Source organism: Thunnus albacares, chromosome 12 (assembly GCF_914725855.1).
Source record: "Thunnus albacares chromosome 12, fThuAlb1.1, whole genome shotgun sequence".
NCBI classification, from domain to species: domain Eukaryota; kingdom Metazoa; phylum Chordata; class Actinopteri; order Scombriformes; family Scombridae; genus Thunnus; species Thunnus albacares.
Window position 1 is genome coordinate 24,548,857 of NC_058117.1, and position 19,910 is coordinate 24,568,766.

The following is a 19,910-nucleotide window of genomic DNA, read 5'->3' on the forward strand; positions in this document are numbered from 1 at the left end:
TTCTTAATTAGAGCAGAGCTCTAAACATTTTTTTAATTCATGAATGATTCTCTGTCTCTGTGCACACACCCCCACAAATATCACTGTTCATTGTTCTGAAAGAACAGCTAAGCCATATTCACATTTTGTTGTTTTTGCTGTTTTCTATAGCTACATAAAGCTTTAACAAAAAATACAACTGAGGGTGTTATAAGCCCCCTTAAGACACCTCATGGCACTGGGTCTGAGTAAAAGGTCTCAGTACTTCTTCCAAAGGATTCACCTGATGTAAAGTCACAAACCTTTTGTCTCTGCTGTGATTTGATGTTCCAACTCCATGATCATATTTATCAACCTGATGGGGAATGTGTACAGTCAGAAAGTCTTGGACTGTTTATTTGAAATCCATTCATCATCCTGTTAGAATCAGAATCTCTTCATTTTCCAAGTACATTTTATACATCAGGAAGTTATACTCTGCATCCTATCCTTACCCATTCTATTATATTGTTATACTATACACCCATCCTAACTATTTAGGAGCAGTAGGCAGCCGCAGTCTGTCACCTGATAGTTGAAGCAGGTGCACCGGGGGAGAGAGGCTGGTCTATTGTGCTGGCTCTCTGTATATACACTTATCTTGTGTGCACAAATTAACCAAAATGTGGGAATTAATTGTATCTCAAGTGCACAAATTCATCAAAACATGGGAATGAATTGTATCTTGTGTGCACGCAATAGTATTTCAAGTGCTCGATGTAGGACGGCGTGGCCTCAATAAAAATATATATTTTTGCCCTGGTCCCCTTAGGGGCTCTGTAATTTGTAGCTAAAAAGTTCTAAAAAGTTATGAATCTAGGAATGTTTGAAAGGTAACTCAAATAAATATGTAAACGTTTCTGATCAATTCTTTTCTTTGTTTATTTACAGTTTCTAATCTGGGCCAAACAATTGCCTTTGGGATTGGGATCCCAGTTTTCCTTTGCCTTATTTGTGGCCTTTTCATCATATGTAAGTCCAAGTGTATATTTCACAAGAGTAATAATGTAATTCAAATCTTCATGGATGTTTGTATATGAACTCTAGCATTGTAGCAGATAATACCCACCACACCCACAAACCTCTCCTGTATAATTAAACAATGCAATCAGAATGATTAAAGTTACAATATACAACATTCAGCCCTACTAGATGTCAGCAAACAACTATTTGCTATGTAAAGATATAGTGGAGTAATGATGTCCTGATTAGAGAATAAAGTCACACTCCTTCTGTGTGAGTCCCTCCCTGTCCTTCGTGTCCATTTTCAACATGGCGGCGGGGTCCCAAAGTTTCTCTAATTACAGCTAAACAGTACACTAAAATATGTTTCTGAAAACATTTGAGGTGAGAAATAAACAATAAAGTAACAGAATCTTGATCCATATTTGATCAGCATTGCCTAGTTTGACAGTTTCATCTGAGTTTTCTGAGCTCAGGGGTGCTTCCTTATTTTTCTTCCGACTTTATTGAGTAAATAATGTGCAAATTTGTTTTGGCCTGAGATGCTGGTGCTATAGTGCGACATCTAGTGGGGCTGAATGTCGTATATTGCACCTTTAATGTCCAACTTAAATTAAAATATCTATATTTTCCTTTCGAAATATAGACGTGCTTGGTAAAAGAGGTTTCTTGAGTTGTTTTTAGAGCAAAAAAGTCATTATTTTCACTTCACTTTCATTTCAGTCTTTTTGTCTAAAGCTCTTTCTGTACCTACCAAAAATGAGGCATTGAGTACACTATGGTTCCCAAACCTTTTCTGTCATGGCCACCTATGCATGAATTGACTGAATATCTATCGACCAATAACAATAATGGTGAAGCTAGCAACAAAAGGAGCCACGTTTAATCTTGATTAAATAACATTACAAAGAACATCAACTACATGTTTTTCATTCATTTCTGTTGTGCAAATGCAAGTCAAGATTTGCCCAAACCACTACAAAAAATTTGACCGAAAAGACACAAGTCCCTCCCACTACAGTGAACTTCAGAACAAGATAAACATCATATTTTGTATTTGAGCTCAATAAGCATCAACAGTTTTATTTTCCTTTTCTGTCAAAATCTGTCCATCTTGAATTTTACAAGTAATTTTGCTTTCTGACTTAATCTTGCTAACTTTGATCATGATAGCCTTTATTATTATTATTATTATTATTATTATTAAGCAAATCAACAATGTTTTTTATGACAGACCGACAGAAAAGAAAAAAGACCTGTGAAAATACAATATACGCTGTTCCTCAGGTAAGCGCCACAGTATTGCTTTTTTTCATAACTCTCTCAACTTTGCTTGTCAAACTGAGGAACAGAATTTCACATTGTGAATAATTTGAAAATTAAGACCTGATTTTCAGAAACAGGTGAAATATTTAAAAAAAAATCAAAAAACTTGTGTAAGTTCAAGTGGAACAGAAATGCAGCCTTCCTGATGCACTGGTCAGCCTATAACCACGCACACCGAACACTTTATCCTAATGACTTGGCAGTCTATCTAAACGACCTCCATCTCTGCTATAACAGCTGCTTCACCCAGTCTGCTGTACTGGTGCTGCTGCTTGCTCCTACTGAACCTGCCACATGCAGATGTCTCTGAAGACAGCACTGTTTGTGCTGCTTTCTTGTGTTTAAATGTCTTCATGTGAACTAAATTATTTCCAGATGTACCACGACCCACCAGTCCAAACCTGCTGTTCGAGTTCTCACTGAACAGCAGGTTTGAATATATACTGTACTGAGTATGTGAAGCAAAGTAAAAATGGAAAACATTTTTCTAACACGGTTGTTTGTTTTATTTCTAGGAAATCAATGAAGCCCAAAGACTTAATCAGAATGCCACAGAAGATGCTTCAGGTCTTTCTCCAAACTCCACCTATGCTTTGGTAGGATTTCCAACCGGAGCCACAGGATCCACTGAGACTAAAAACACCACCCTGCCAGAGACCATTTATGCTCAAGTTAACAAAAGCTCCAAAGTCCAACCATCATCTTGAACTGAAAAACACAGATAATATGTATTCACAGGACTAAATCATGGTTTGTCATGATGGATTCTAAGTCCGGTTTACCCAGAGTAGTCTTTGCGAATCTCTTGAACCGTTTATCCAGTTGACTCCACATTTGGCAGGTGTATGTCTAGGGAAGAGAGTGCGGTGTTGAATTTGGCACAATTTGGACAAGCAGCACAATTAATATTAATAAACTTATACTCTGAATAAACAAGCGATTAAGCTCCGCTCTCTGCAGCTGCAGGGCGGGGCTTCTGTGCTCTGTGACTACATATTATGATCAGAGCTGTGCAACCCTGCCATGAGAGAAAGTAGAGGATGACATCTCTCTTCCTTTGATAACGTTAAAGGTTGGGCTTTATTGTGGGTTTCCTGACTCATTTAAGACAAGAGAAAGAGAGAGAGGGTGGGAGAGCTGAGAGCAGAAGTGAGCAACAGATAGACAGGCTGGAAAGTTTTCTCAAAGAGAGAGAAAACTCGTGAATGAAAGAAATAAAAAGTTATTTTCTGATTGTTTGATGGCGGTTACACTCTAAAGCACAAATAAACAACCATTAAATACTCAACAGGTGATTTACTGTGAAAACAGACGCACCTTTGGGACACTTTGGACATGTGACACATTTATTATTAATTACCTTTAAATAAACAAGCGAACAGCGAGCCGCTCAGCTCAGTGTCAGTGCAGTGGGGGCTGTTTGATATAAACACTGTCATAACCACAGCGGGGTGGGGCTTCTGGGCTCTGACTTGCTGAGCGAGACAAAGGCATGTGCCCTGCTCAGTTTAACCGCCTGAGAGAAAAGTGTAAGCGCACACAGGAGAAAATAAAGAGAGGCGAAGGCAGTAAAACTAGACAATAGGAGTGTAGACAGGTTTGATTTGCAGCAGAATCAACCAACGGAAGGCTGTAAACTGCTTCCACGGTTCAACCTATTTAGTCTCACTGGTATAGTCTATGTCTGGATTCAACCATTTAATTTATTAAATCCTCATCGTTTTAATTGATATGTTTGCCAAATTTATACATATATATATGGTTCTCGAGAAATAATAAGCAATCGACACATTTTGAATGGGTACTTCACTAGTTATGGATAAAATTATGGCTGTTTGGTGACTTTGTTAAGGAATCACTTTACATTACCACAACAACATCTAAGGGATCATCCATTATTGTCAACCAAGTGAGGAAGCAGAGGTGCTAGAAGTGCTTTTGTTGTCAGAAGACAATGAAATATAGAGTTGTCTGTCATCTGGATAGATATGATAGCCGAGGTTGTGTTTGATAAGCCTGTAGAATTTTAATATTGTCTTTTAAAACATTGAATTAAAGGAATTTTAACAATGTTATGAAATGTGCATATTCATTGTCTTGTTGTGCGTTAGATGAGAAGATTGACTCTCATGTCTGTGCTTTAATTTAAAAGATTTTAATCTGTACACAAACAGAAATGTAAAAATGACAGTATGTGGTTTTACAGGCTGTTACATGCTGTAAGTATTTCTTAGTGAACAACAACTGGGAGCAGCCTTGTCTTCACTGTGAGGTTGCCTGGTAACCAGTGGTGATACTGCAGAAAAGTGCTGAGCTGCAATTTAAACTGTTTGGCCAGAAAAATAACAAATAGAGGCTTTTACATGTCTGTTTGTGTACAGACTTAACAAACATTTTCATTGGTACGATTTAGAGGTTAGGTGTATATTTTTAACTTTGTAGAGAGTAAAGCTAGCTGTTTCCAGTCTTTGTGCTAAGCTAAGCTAATTGACTCCCAGCTGCAGCTTCATATTTGAGGCACAGACATCTTTTCATTTAGCTCTCGGCAAGAAAGTGTTTTGTTTCCCAAAAAGCCAAGCTATTCTTTTAACTTATTTAATGTATGTTTTAAGCAACTTTTCACTTTTTGAAATTATTTTAGGATTTCTTTAGGATTTCTTTTGATGTGTGTGAGGAAGCATGAACTCCCTCACTAATTATATGCTTAGCACTGTTTATTTAGAAAGGTGGACATTTTCTCACACACAACACTCTCACGTGACAGCGGAGCAGAGGAGAGGGAGTGAGAAAGCAATGTAACCAACCTGCATGCTGCTCTTACATGCTTGGGAGGGAAGGGTGAGTGTATTCAGCAATCATCAGCCTCACCACTAGATGCCACTAAATCCTACACACTAGTGTTTTGTTTATAAAACAAAGCAAATCATTAAAACAAGACAGAGCTTTTTGCAATATGTAAAATTATTCAAAAGCTATTAAGGTTTTTCCCCCATCTTTAAAAATCTGACCCATCTCGCCATGGCCTATGTGATATTTTTATGATCTCCCTGTGTAAATGTTGGTGTCGTCCAGGTTGGCAGTTTCCTCCCCCACATACAGGTTAAATGAATTAGGAGCTCTAAATTGCCTGTTGGCTTTAAATATGTGTGTAAACAGTTGTCTGTCTATATGCATCAGCTCTGTAACAGACCTGTTCAGGATCTCACTCAGTGGTAGCAAATACCTCCAGAACCCCCAAGACCCTGGGGCGTACAGATGAGTTTTACGGCAGCACAATCATAGTATTTAATGAACTGTGTTGATTGATTCTTTATTTTTACTTTTTCCATCTAATCACTACATTCTTTCACACATGTACTGTACTGCCACAAAAAAAACAAAAAACAACAAACGCCCCGCACTGCTGACAGTCACTTGTACTCATTTTATTTAGTACTTTGTAAACATTTCTATTAATTAAGTCCCATGCACATGTCATTAAGACTTTATTGTGTGCAAGTTAAATGAACACAACACAAGAATCAAATATTCTAACCTTCAAAAGTGAGATACTGTATGTTTACAGGGTATTTGTATTGACATGCATTATATCGCAATACAGTATGTTCTTGTAATTTTGTGCAGCACATGTATGATCCCTATATGGCAAAGTTGTAAACCTGTAAATGAGGTCTATAAAAACTTCACAATAGTTTACTAAAGTAACATTTCAGTTAAATAACTATCTTCACATTTCGATTTGATTTCATCCATGAGGCCCAACAGAGGTTACAGGACTCTGTGCTGTTAGACACAAAGTCCACTGACAGCTGGACTGGAGACACTGGATCTAGGGGGGGAAATGTGTGTGTGTTAAGGATTATGAGAGTACTACTGTGTATCATCATTTGAAAACTAGTGAAACCTACTTTTAATTACGACCTTGTATTCAGCTACACATTGGTAGTTATGTGTGCAGTGTAATCTCCACTGTTTGCTTGTTGAACATTTTTCAAAAGCAAAGAGTGATTTTGTACAGAAACCTCCGTCCTACCCACATAATGGCCAAATATTCTTGCTCTTTTAGTAGGAAATAATCTTACTACATTGTGACTGTTATTGATTGTCCATGTAATTCAATGTCTCCTACTAGAATGACAGGTTTCTTAACATCCAGACAGAAATCCTTCCCCTTCTGCATAAACACAGTTATGTGTGTGTGATTTTGAGTACGGCTGTCCTACTTGGAGCCTCTGACTTGTCAGTGCAAGTTTTTCCCACTGCATCATGTTTACATGAAAAATATTTGAGGTGAACTCATCATATCTAATTACAGATATTTGAATTTGAGAAGATAAAGTGATGGACTGTTGTGCCTTCTAGAGCAGAATCAATACTAACTAAATATTAACAGTACATACATACTCCTCCCTCACAAAATACAGATGCTTCCTCTTCCTTGTACTGCTGCATTGTGAATACAATCATCATGCAGCCACCTGCTGTCTAAAAAGAGATAAGTCAGGCTACAGTTTCTCAGACCAAATTGCCCACAACATATAACATACAACATATTATTATTATTATTATTATTACAGTAAAGAATTTGCCACTAACAATTAGATCTTTCCCCTCCACTGATATCTTTAAAACCCCTCTAAAGACCTGTCTCTTTTCTTTAGCCTCTTAATTGTCATCATGAAGACATGCCTGACCACACTCTGGCTTTTTTTTATTATCTTGGCAGCACATCTCAGGTTGGCATTTACGTCTCAGTGTAAATGCCAACATGGTTATTTTAAGTTGCACATGTTAAACACTGAAGAGTCTCTCCTTTAACTGTTGAGGTGGGAAACATCTGTATTTGTATGTGTTTTTTGAGTTACAAACATTGTCAAATTAAAAACAGACATTTTATCAAAGCCCCTTTTAATCTTCAATCTAGACGTCAAGGACATGAAGAGTAAATAGTCTACAGTGGAAAATGAGTCGTAAGATGATGACACCAGAAGTGAGTGTTGAGAGGCGAGAATAGGAACTGAAAGTGATGTTGTAAGTCACTGATAATTATTTTGTTCTGATGGAAATGTGTGATGATGATGGTTAAGACGATATGAATATGTTGTAAACTGTATGGAACATGTATTTTTAACCGTTCTCTAATTAACATTAAGCTCTGGGGTGTTAACGCTGTTTAAAGTGCAGATAGAGAGATCTGTTGAAAACATATTTTCAAATGAGACCGTTCTCTCTAAAAACATGATTTAATAAAGTTGATTATGAGATTAGAGGCCATATTTCATTTCAGTTTTTTCAGTAGTGTATTCTTTTAGGGTTTTTTTGTATGATGAGTGTCTTGGCAGGAGGCTGATTTCACTTGTGGTGCTCAAATATTCCAAAAATTACATGTGAAAAATCAGACTATTTCTTTAGTAGCAAGAGTTTCAATAAAAAACTGTTCAGTGAGATCTGTGGATTATGCAGAGACTTCCGAGAAGACAAGTTACCACTCAGCATGGTCACAGTGCACAAATAGTGTTATCACTTCCTCATACAGCTCATATGCACAATGGCTCTTGTCGTACTTCTCTTTGCTTTTGGTGTGCTGCATTCATGGGAAACACAAGGTAGAACAGTTTTCTTTAAATATTTTCTGTTGTTTGACTTTGTTTTCAAAGTCTGGTTGTTGTAGTGAGGCACTACTGGAACTTGTTTTTGGTTTATACATTATTGACCCAATATACTATAAAACTGAGCCATGTGTTCACTAAAAATTTTAACTCTTTTTAGATGTTGTAATTTATTACTCCATTCCTATCAATGGTTAAAAAAAATGAGGTTTGTTAACATTCTGGTTGATATAAATGAGAAAAATTACAATAATCAATGATAAAATATTCTTCAGTACCAGAGAAATTAGAATACGACACATTAAACTAGAATTCTTCATTCTTGTACAAGACCAGAATATATCCAGACAGAGATTTTAAGAAACCATGAAACCTTTTTGTGTTATTAAAGTAACAAACATATACATTATGGTGGAGATATGTGCTTCTTATTTTCTGCTTTCGTGCTCAGTAAATCTTTCAACCATTACAGTAGATACCGTTTGTGGAGCTTTTGACATTCAGTATATTTCCTTTCAATATCTGCACTGTTAGACTGATTTATCTTTAACGATGACCTATAATGCTAATTTCAGCTCTAAATTAGCTCTAAGTAGCTTTGCATGATTCACACTTGAAAAACTCCTTATTTATCTTATACTGGCCCTTTATGCAGCCCCTCAGTATACACTGTTTCTCTTGTTTCTCTCTTGTACTGTCAAACACTGTTTGAGCCCACACTGTTCTGATGGCCAGATTTACGTATCAGAGTTGTGTAACTTTACCGCAAATGCAAACCATTGACTGTATATAAATATGGAGGACGTGTCTCCACTTCCTACTGCGATGCAAAAGTGAAGCCAAAATATCTCCTTTCCGGGAGCTGCCATCTTGCTTGTGTGATGTCATTGCGCAGAGTCTGCGCGGTAGAGTCGGGCAGCGGAATGAAGGCCAGCGGAACAAGCCCCCTCACCATTCCACCGCCCGATGAAGGATTGAGAGCAGCTGTCAATCATGACGTCAGAGCCCCTTTCTATATCGTCAAATAACTATTTAAAAACAAACAAAACAAACTCATGTCCCATTTACTAACAAGGAGGGGGCGGGATTTATGACCTATACTGCAGCCAGCCACCAGGGGGTGATTGAGATGTCTTGGCTTCACTTTTGGGGATCTGTCGTGACGTCCATATTTATATACAGTAGGGTTGAGCCTGAATACAAATACGTTTTTAAGCAAAACACAAATAGTGTTTTTTTGTTTGTTTTGTTTTGATGTAAATTAGCAGCAGGTACTGTTATTACAGATTACATTTGTTTAGTGTGAGAAAAGAGCTTCTGTAATCTATGGCGACATTTGTTCCTATCAAAAACCTGTGAAACTACTTGCGGAAACCCAGCGGCTGCTAGTTCACCTCCCTCTTTTCCTCAGTGCATTTCTTCACCATCTTTAGTTCCAGAAACCCTTCATTCAACGTTTGTATGCTAACATGACGAATACACACACACACACAGAGAGATTGGTCAAGCATACATTTGAATCTGCAATGGAAATCATGTTAGACAACTACATGTCCTGTTTTAATTGGACTTGTCTGATCAGATTTGTGGTGTTGTAGCTTTCACAGCCAACTACATTGTGCTACATTATTGCTCAACCACTGTGAGAGGTGAGGGCTAGGGAAGAGTGACGGGAAGTTTGAGTGTTGTCTGGCCTCAGTGTACATGGGATCTGACCTCTAAATGTATTGAACTTTTGAGTTTTGGGGTTTTTGAATATGAAAGCATTGCACATCTTTCAACCCACAACAGTGTAGGAGTGTGTTGTGTGTTGGAACGGAGTTAAATAACTTTTATACCAAGTGTGTTTTTATTTTACTATTTACTGTGATAATTGTGTAACATGACAGTAGCAGAAATAAAAAATGAACTGGAGATGATAGAAGTATTTAAATCAATATGCAATACTCTCACTAACAGGCACTAAAAGTTGTCTAACTATCAACCAAACTGCAGCAGTGATCTCTGCAGGGAGCAGGAATAATATCCACAAGCCAACATGCTAACTGTCTGACTCTGGTACATTAGTGAACCTGGCAAACCACAAAGCCCCCAAGTGGTCTCTTCAGTATTCTTTGCATACGATCAATCAATCAAGTTTATTTTCCACATGAAATCATATAAGGTACAATCATAGTGAAATGTAATATGGCCAGGTCCTTCAATTTGTGCATTAAAAAGAAACATTGCCTCAAAAAAGAGAATAAAAATATTTATTGGGAGCTTAACAGTGTGCAGACCTCACTCCTTTGTACCCTACTCCGCAATATAAATCCAACTTTAAACTTGCTTTAACAGCTCAAATTAGACAGCCATTTATTAATCCTTCACCCCAATAAACAAACGAATAAACACAAACATTAATAAATATGAAAAGAAAATAAGAACTTACTACCAAAATAATTAATTTTGAATCAAATTATGACCACTATAAAAACACTAATGATTAAATATGCACATACATGATTTTGACATCTGTTCTTTTTTGATATGTTCTTTTAGGGTCCACAGCTGTGACTCCTGTGTTTGTGAAGCGAGGAGATGATGTACTTCTGGAAGTCAAGGAATATGTTAAGCTCACTGAGGGGGAAGATTTTGTTTGGAAATTCAATACCAGTTACTCTATAGTAAAATTACCATATGAAAGCAAAAAAATAATCTATAAAAGCTACTCACAACGGGCTGAGTTTTCTGATCAAAATCGTTCTTTGCTATTAAAGAATCTACAACAGGCCGACAGTGGACGTTATGTTGCACTAGTGACTGGTGCAAGAGACCGAGACATAGCTGAATACAAGGTCATAGTCCAAAGTAAGGTTCTTATCATTTTTTCATTATAATTTTGAAATGTTGACACAATAGTACTCTAATTTCCAAAACCCTTCACACAAATGTTTTTTTTCCAGATCCAGTGTCTCCAGTTAACCTGTCAGTGGACTTTGTCTCTAACAGCACAGAGTCTTGTAACCTCACTGTGACCTGCAGTACGCAGGACCCTCACATCAGCAGCACTTTTAGATGTGACACCCAAACCTGCAATCAGATGGAAGGAGAGCAATCAGAGGTCTCAACCTCTGGCTCTTCTCTCCATGTCTACTTGCTGAATGACTCCATCATCTGTAACCACAGCAACGAGGTCAGCTGGGAAGAAGACATGAAGGAGATTTGGGATTTCTGCCCTCTAAATGCTGGTGAGACTGAAAGACATAACAGCTAACTGCCAATAATTCACAGTTTACACACACTGCTTGTCATCCAGTGGAAATCACCCTCATCCATAAAGATTTGTTACCAAATACTGGGGGGTCAACACATTAATATTTTCTTACTAGTCAGATTTGTTAAGGAGCCGCGGAAGGGCCATTGAGGGAAAAAAAAAATAATCGAGGCTATATTTTACTACATCGAGCGCACAAGATACAATTCATTCCCAAGTTTTGGTTAATTTGTGCCAACGAGAAAAGTGTGTATAGAGAGTCAGCACAACTGACCAGCCTTTCTTCCCAGAGCAGGAAGTGCAGTGCACCTCCTTTTTTTATATCTTGGTATTGCTACTTTTTGAGTAAAAACAGGCCCAGTGCCAGGATGAAGTGAGTGAGGAGGCTGTTAATAAATGCAAGGGGGCATTTTTTTCATAAAACATTGATTTAACCATGCAACAGCCTCAGAAAGTCATAACAACAACATAAGTCTACTGTTTCAAAATCAAAGATTCATTTCTTAATCAGAGCAGAGCGCTAAACATTTTTTTGATTTATGGATGATTCTCTGTCAAATAAGCAGGGGGAGGCGCGTGGTGTGGTGCACACACCCTCACAAATATCACTGTTCATTGTTCTGAAACAACAGCTGAGCCACATTTTTTTTTTTTTTTTGCTATTTTTCTATAGATACACAAAGCTTTAACAAAAAATACACCTTAAGACACCTCATGGCACCGGGTCTGAGTAAAAGGTCTCCGTACTTCTTCCAAAGGGTTCACCTGATGTGAAGTCACAAACCTTTTGTCTTGGCTGTGATTCAATGTTCCAACTTTGTGTTCACATTTACCAACCTGACAGGGAATGTTTATCAGAAAGTCTTGTACTATTTAGTGCTTGTTGAATATTGACAGAAATCTATTCATCATCCTGTTAGAATCATTTTCCAAGTACATTTTATACATCAGGAATTTATACTCTGCATCCTATCCTTACCCATTCTATTGTATTGTTATACTATAAACCCATTCTAACTATTTAGGAGCAGTGGGCAGCCACAGTCTGACACCTGATAGTTGAAGCAGGTGCACTGCGCTTCATGCTACGTGGAGAAAGGCTGGTCTATTGTGCTGGCTCTCTGTATATACACTTATCTCGTGTGCACAAATTAACCAAATCGTGGGAATTAATTGTATCTCATGTGTACAAATTAAGTGGGAACAAATTTTACTATCTCATAATAGCATTTTGAGTGTAATTTGTAGCTAAAAAGTTCTAAAAAGTTATGAATATACTGATCAATTCTTTTTTTTGTTTATTTACAGTTTCTAATCTGGGCCAAACAATTGCCTTCGGGATCGGGATCGCAGTTTTCCTTTGCCTTCTTATTTGTGGCCTTTCCATCATATGTAAGTCCAAGTGTATATTTCACAAGAGTAATAATGTAATTGAAATCTTCCTGGATGTTTGTATATGAATTTAAGCATTGTAGCAGATAATACCCACCACACCCACAAACCTCTCCTGTATAATTAAACAATGCAATCAGAATGATTAAAGTTACAATATACAACATTCAGCCCGACTAGATGTCAGTAAACAACTATTTGCTATGTAAAGATATAGTGGAGTAATGATGTCCTGATTAGAGAATAAAGCCACACTCCTTCTGTGTGAGTCCCTCCCTGTCCTTCGTGTCCATTTTCAACATGGCGGCGGGGTCCCAAAGTTTCTCTAATTACAGCTAAACAGTACACTAAAATATGTTTCTGAAAACATTTGAGGTGAGAAATAAACAATAAAGTAACAGAATCTTGATCCATATTTGATCAGCACTGCTTAGTTTGACAGTTTGATCTGAGTTTTCTGAGCGCAGGGGTGCTTCCTTATTTTTTTTCCAATTTTATTGAGTAAATGATGTGCAAATTTGTTTTGGTCTGAGATGCTGGTGCTATAGTGCGACATCTAGTGGGGCTGAATGTCAAATATTGCACCTTTAATGTCCAACTCCAACTGAAATTAAAATATGTGTATTTTACTTTGGAAATATAGAACTGCTTGGTAATAGATGAATTATTATTATTAAGCAAATCAACAATGTTTTTCATGACAGGCCAACAGAAAAGAAAAAAGACCTGCAAAATTACATGTGACATTCCTCAGGTAAGTGCCACAGTGTTGCTTTTTTTTTTTTTCATAACTCTTCCAACTTTGCTTGTCCAACTGAGGAACAGAATTTCACATTGTGAATAATTTAACAGTTAAGATCTGATTTTCAGAAACAGGTGAAATGTTTTAAAAAAATCAAAAACCTTGTAAGTTCAAGTGGAACAGAAATGCAGCCTTCCTAATGCACTGGTCAGCCTATAACCATGCAAACCGAACACTTTATCCTAATGACTTGGCAATCTATCTAAATGACCTCCATCTCTGCTATAACAGCTGCTTCACCCAGTCTGCTGTACTGGTGCTGCTGCTTGCTCCCACTGAACCTGCCACATGCAGATGTCACTGAAGACAGCACTGTTTGTGCTGCTTTCTTGTGTTTAAATGTCTTCATTTGAACTGAATTATTTCCAGATGTACCACGACCCACCTGCCCAAACCTGCTGTCCGAGTTCTCTTTGAACAGCAGGTTTGAATATATACTGTACTGAGTATGTGAAGCAAAGCAAAAATGGAAAACATTTTTCTAACATGGTCGTTTGTTTTATTTCTAGAACATCAATCCAGCCCAAAGACCTAATCAGAATGCCACAGAAGATGCTTCAGGCCTTTCTCCACAGTCCACCTATGCTTTGGTAGAATTTCCAACTAGACCCACAGGATCCACTGAGACTACCACCCTGCCAGAGACCATTTATGCTCAAGTTAACAAAGCTCCAAAGTCCAACCATCATCCTGAACTGAAAAACACCAATAATGTGTATTCACAGGACTTAATCACGGTGTCTCATGATGTATTCTAAGTCTGGCTCAGCCAGAGTAGTCTTCAAACACATTACTCAGAGGTCATGCTGGATCCTCTTGCAAGCCTAATGAAACATGGACTGTTTCCTCAGAAACTAATGTAAATACCTTTGGGTTTTGGAATGGATTATGTATGTGTCCTGCACAAGACAAGGCAACATCTATCTACTAAAGGAAGGAATCTCTGTCTGTATGTCTGTGTGTATGTCCTTTGTGTATCTCTCAAACCCTTCATTCAATTGACTCCATACTTGGCAGGTGTATGTCTGGGGACTAATTTGGTGCCATTTGGTGCCTCTGAATAAACAAGTGATCAAGCTCTGCTCTCTGCAGCGGCAGGGCGGAGCTCCTGTGCTCTGCAACTACATGTCATGATCAGAGCTGTACAACCCTGCCATGAGAGAGAGGAGGGGACGACATCTCTCTTCCTTTGATAATGTTAAAAGTGAGGCTTTGCAGTGGGTTACCTGACTCATTTTCAAAAAGACAAGAGAAAGAGGGCGAGCGAGCTGAGAGCACGAGTGAGCATAAGACAGCAGTGGAAAGTTTTCTCTGAGAGAGAGAAAGCCGGTGAATGACAGAAATAACAGCAACGGTCTTCACCAGACACACAGAGATACCAGCAAAGAGACTCTCCAAACCTGCAACACAACAAAACAGTTATTTCATTACAGTACTGACAATACAACATACTGGATGTAATAAATTAATCCAAATACTGTATCCGGAAAGCATTTTGTGTCTTTTTTTAATGTTGACAAATTTTTGGACTTAAAAAATGGTCCACATAATTTTATCTTACAAATATATTGTTGAGTACAGTTGAGTTTTATGACAGCACAATCATAGTATTTAACAAACTGTGTTGATTGATTCTTTATTTTTGCTTTTTGTGTTTAATTTTGTTCTAATTCAAACAAATCAAGGTCTGTCACACATGTACTGTACTTCATGGAAGCAACAACTACAACAACAGTAGACTGTCACAAACACAGACAGAAAGACACTTAATAGAAGATTTGCCATAAAAAAAAACACACACACACAAGAATTGAGTATTCTAACCTTTAAAAGTGAGATACTGTATATTTGCAGGGTATTTGTATTGACATGCATTATATCTCAATACAGTATGTTCCTGTAATTTTATGCGGCACATGTATGATCCCTCTTGCAAAGTTGTAAACCTGTAAATGAGGTCTATAAAAACATCACAGTAGTTTACTTAAGTAACATTTCAGTTAAATAACACATCACACACTTCACATTTTGATTTGATTTCATCCATGAGGCCCAACAGTGTAGTTTAGTCATATTCAGAACGCATTTATTGCACATTGTCTTTAATTCTCACCAGCAGTTGGAGAGCAGAGAGGCCACTTCTTTGGTCCAGCTCACCTGGTTGCTATGGTTACAGATGATGGAGTCATTCAACAGGTAGACACGGTGTAACGGGTATAGAATGGACCCAATTGCAGCACAAATGACACCGGTATAAATTTTACAGTCTTTATTCCACACAATGTCAAGACAATAGTGGCACGGTCAGAGAAACACAGTTCTGATGAGTATGGCTCCACCAGGAATCGAACCCCGATCTTCCACTCCCAAGGCAGACAAACCACAGCACTGGCAACAGTCCAACAGTTCTTAGGCAGGCTAGATCGGTGACAAAGAGGGAAAGATGTAACACTGCACAAGAACAGTCTCTAGTCCAGAGCTCTGGGGGGAAGCAGCAGGGGGGTGGGGCATACTGCTGGAAGGCAGAGACAAGGAACGACGGTCGTAGACAAGCTGATCAGGAACCAGGAAGTAACCCAGTCCAGAGATGAAGACAAGACGACTTAGCATAGTAGCATAGACAATCTGACAAAGAAGGAGTGGGCCAAGGCAGCTTATATACTGGCTTGATTGGAGATGATGAGCAGGTGGGAGCGCCAGGTGAAAGTGGTTGAACTAATGAGGGGTGTGGCAGAGCAGAGAGTGAGACTGAATGATTGGTGAGGGGGAGAGCAGACTCTGACACACGGAGAGAAGAACCAGAGGTCGCTACCTCTGATTGCTCTCCTGAGTTCTGATAGCAGGTTTGGGTGTCAGATGTGTTTTTAACCGTTCTCTAATTAACATTAAGCTCTGGGGTGTTAACACTGTCTAAAGTGCAGATAGAGAGATCTGTTGAAAACATATTTTTAGATGTGACTGTTCTCTCTAAAAACATGATTTAATAAAGTTGATTATGACATAAGAGGCTGTAAAGGTAATCAAAGACTAAAGGATTGTCTTATCATTTTAATTCATTGTGTAAGGATAATCATTACTTCTCTCCTTTGCTAATGTGTGCATGTTCCTGCGAGAAGGAATGTGCCTTAGGAGGCCCACACTCCTCTCTCTCCATCCTGGCTTAGGCTCAAATAAGGTACCATTCTGTGTCTTGCAGTAAACAGGTGATGTCTTTGGGTGATGTGGCTCCTAGTTAACATACATGTGCATGTGAATGTCTGTCGTGGCTGTTTGCCATTGGCTTTTATCCATAAGTTGGTATGATTTAACCAATCGATGATCATTTCTTTGTCTCTGAAGACTGTACAAAGGTCAGTTTGGATATGTATAGTGAGACAGATGAACTGATGCAAAATTTTGTGTGTTCTGTCTCCTTATTCTACAATAATATTTTTTTAATCTTCAACCCAGCAGTGTTTTGTGTATTATTTCATATATTTGTTTAGTGTTTTCAGACAATTTCCACAACAAGGCCATATTTAATTTCAGTTTTTCAGTAGTGTATTCTTTAAGGTTTTCATGATGAATGTGTTGGCAGGAAGGCAGCACATCTCAGACTCATATAGGTATATAGTGATTTCATTTGTGGTGATCAAATATTCGTAAAATTACATCTGAGAAATGGGAATATTTCTTCTTCAATAAAAACTGTTCAGTGAAACTACTGGATTTTACAGACTTCCCCAGAGCTAGGTTTCTACTGAGCACAAATAGCAACCTGAGCACAAATAGTATAACCACTTCCTCATGCGGCACTTCATACACAATGTCTCTCGTCGTACTTCTCTTCACTGTTTGTGTGGTGTACTCACGGGAAACACAAGGTAAAACATTTTTCTGTTGTTGGTTGACCTTGTTTTCAAAGTCTGGTTGTTGTAGTGAGGCACTATTAGAACTTGTTTTTGAATTAGACATTATTGACACAATATACTATACAACTGAGCCATGTGCTCACTGAAAATTTTGAACTTTTTGGATGTTGTCATTTATTACTTCAATAAATAATAATTAATGATTATTATATATTATATATTCTTCAATACAAGAGAAATTAGAATACAACAATACATTAAACTAGAACTTGTATTATTCATTCTTGTACAAAGCCTGAATATATACAGACAGAGATAAAAAAAAACAAAAAAAAACCCTTTTTGTGCTATTAAAGTAACAAACAGAGTATTATAGTGGAGGCATGTGCTCTTTATTTTCTGCTTTCACTTTCAGTAAATCTTTCAACCGTTAGAGCAGATAACACTTATGGAGCTTTTGAAATTCAGTATATTTCCTGTCAACAACTGCACTGTTAGACTGATTTATCTTTAATTTATTTTTATCTTAATTATGTTTTCTATAAATTATGTTTTGCAACATGAGAATCTGAATGTAGTTTCAAAGCCTTTGCCACACTGCCAGGAATACAATTCTTTTGGGGAAATACATAACTTTATTTATTAATTTATTTTGCAGGCCTTAAAATAGCTAAGTGAAAAAACCCAAAACTAAAATAAAACTAGGAATCAGTCAAAAGCAGTCACATTGTATTCTTTTAAATCAATTAAGTATCAATCCTGCTTTCCTAGGAGTCCTGATATATTAAAACACACAATGAAACACTTCTTTTTTACAGACTTTACAACTGTATTTACAAAAAGCGTATGAATATGGACAAGATGTAGAGACACAACCTTAAAATGCAGAGAAAGATTAGACAAATTAATGAGAGAACCACAATAAATTATGATTATTGAAATGACATAAAAATGGCTTAATATCATCACGGAGCTTTAGGACAAAGTGCGAACTTTCCTTATAACATGTATGTCTGTGTGCGTGTGTGTCAGAGCATTTTTTGGTCACCACATTAGGTGAACAGGTACTATTTTGTGCTTACAGATTACATTTGTTAGTGTGAGAAAAGAGCTGCTGAAATGTAGAGAAGCATTTTTTTCTGTATAACACCTGTTAAAATCACTTGAGGAAGTCAAACGTTCACTTCCTTTTTTCTCAGTACATTTTTGACGGCCTTTTTTAAGTTCTTGAAACATTTGTTTGTATTATTTGACATGTGCTAAAATGATGCAGACTTGTGTGTCTTCCTCTGTTTGTCTTGGGTTATAATTGATTACATATTGCTAACCATGACAAAGATTAGTGTCCATATCAATACAAGCAGCCACATACCATCCATACAACTATATGTATATATTTATATATTTAAATCTACAGTGAAGAGCTCGTCATAAAACTACTTCACTATTGGAGGAACTGCAGCTTCTGTCTTCTCACTCTTTGTTGAACCTATAAAACTCTTTTTTCCTGATAAACACTCACTTGTTTGAATACATTTACAGTGTTATAGCAGAGATTTTACAAATTGCAAATATCCCAACAGTTCATGGCAACAGTTCATTACCAGGTGTCAATTACAATGAAATTATGCTAAATTATTAATAATTGTGATTTTGGTCTGAGTAACCGTAGCCAGACTGATCTCTTTTTAGACAGCAGGTGGCTGCATGATAATTATAGTCACACTGTAGCAGCAGCACATGGAAGAGGAAATATCTGTATTTTGTGAGGGGGGAGTATGTATGTACTGTTGATATGTAGTTAGTATTGATATTTTAAATGAACAGTCCCTCCCTTTATCTTCTCAAATTCAAATATCTGTAATTAGTTGTGATGAGTTCACCTCAAATGATGTTTCTGTGTACAATGATGCAGTGGAAGAAAACTATAAATGCATTGACAGACAACATAAGGTTCAAATTAGAGGCTCCTTTTTCAGAGGACAGCCCTACTCAAAATCACACACACACACACACACACACACACACACACACACACACACACACACACACACACACACACACACACACACACACACACACACACACACACACACAACAACAACAACAAAACAAAACCAAAACAAACAAAAACAATGCCAAATATCTAAAATATCTAAAACAGATCAAGTAGTATATGTTATTGCAAAATGCATTATTTAGCTACTCATAAAAATGCTATAAATGCACCAAGATTTATGATTACATTGACAGTCCATTAATCTAAAACTTACTCAAATCATGAAAATGAATTTACAAACATTACTCAGTGTTTGGGAAGTAAAGGCAGGTGAAAGCAACATTCACCTCACTTTTTTTTATATAAAAAATAGCGGTGACTGAAAAAGCATACAAGTGATTTTGATTTCTATTCTTTTTACAGGGTCCAGTGATGTGACACCTGTGTTTATGCAGAAAGGGAAGGATTTACATCTGCATGTTAACAAACCTGTTGTTCTAGTAGAAGACAGTGACTTTAGATGGAAATTCAATAATACTCACAATGTATTAAGATTATTTCCTGATAATAGAACAAGAATAAGTAGCAGTTATGAAGGAAGGGCTGAGTTTTCTCTACAAAATCACTCTTTACTTTTGAAGAATGTGCAACAAAATGACAGTGGAGATTACACTGCACTCATAACCAGGGACAA

The 19,910-nt window shown here is 37.3% G+C and overlaps 1 protein-coding gene across 1 annotated transcript in view; it reads left to right on the top strand.

The window, feature by feature from the left end:
- The window catches only part of LOC122994022, a 92,382-nt gene that overhangs the window by 4,868 nt on the left and 67,604 nt on the right, over positions 1 to 19,910 (top strand). The gene's annotated exons all lie outside the window — the stretch shown is intronic.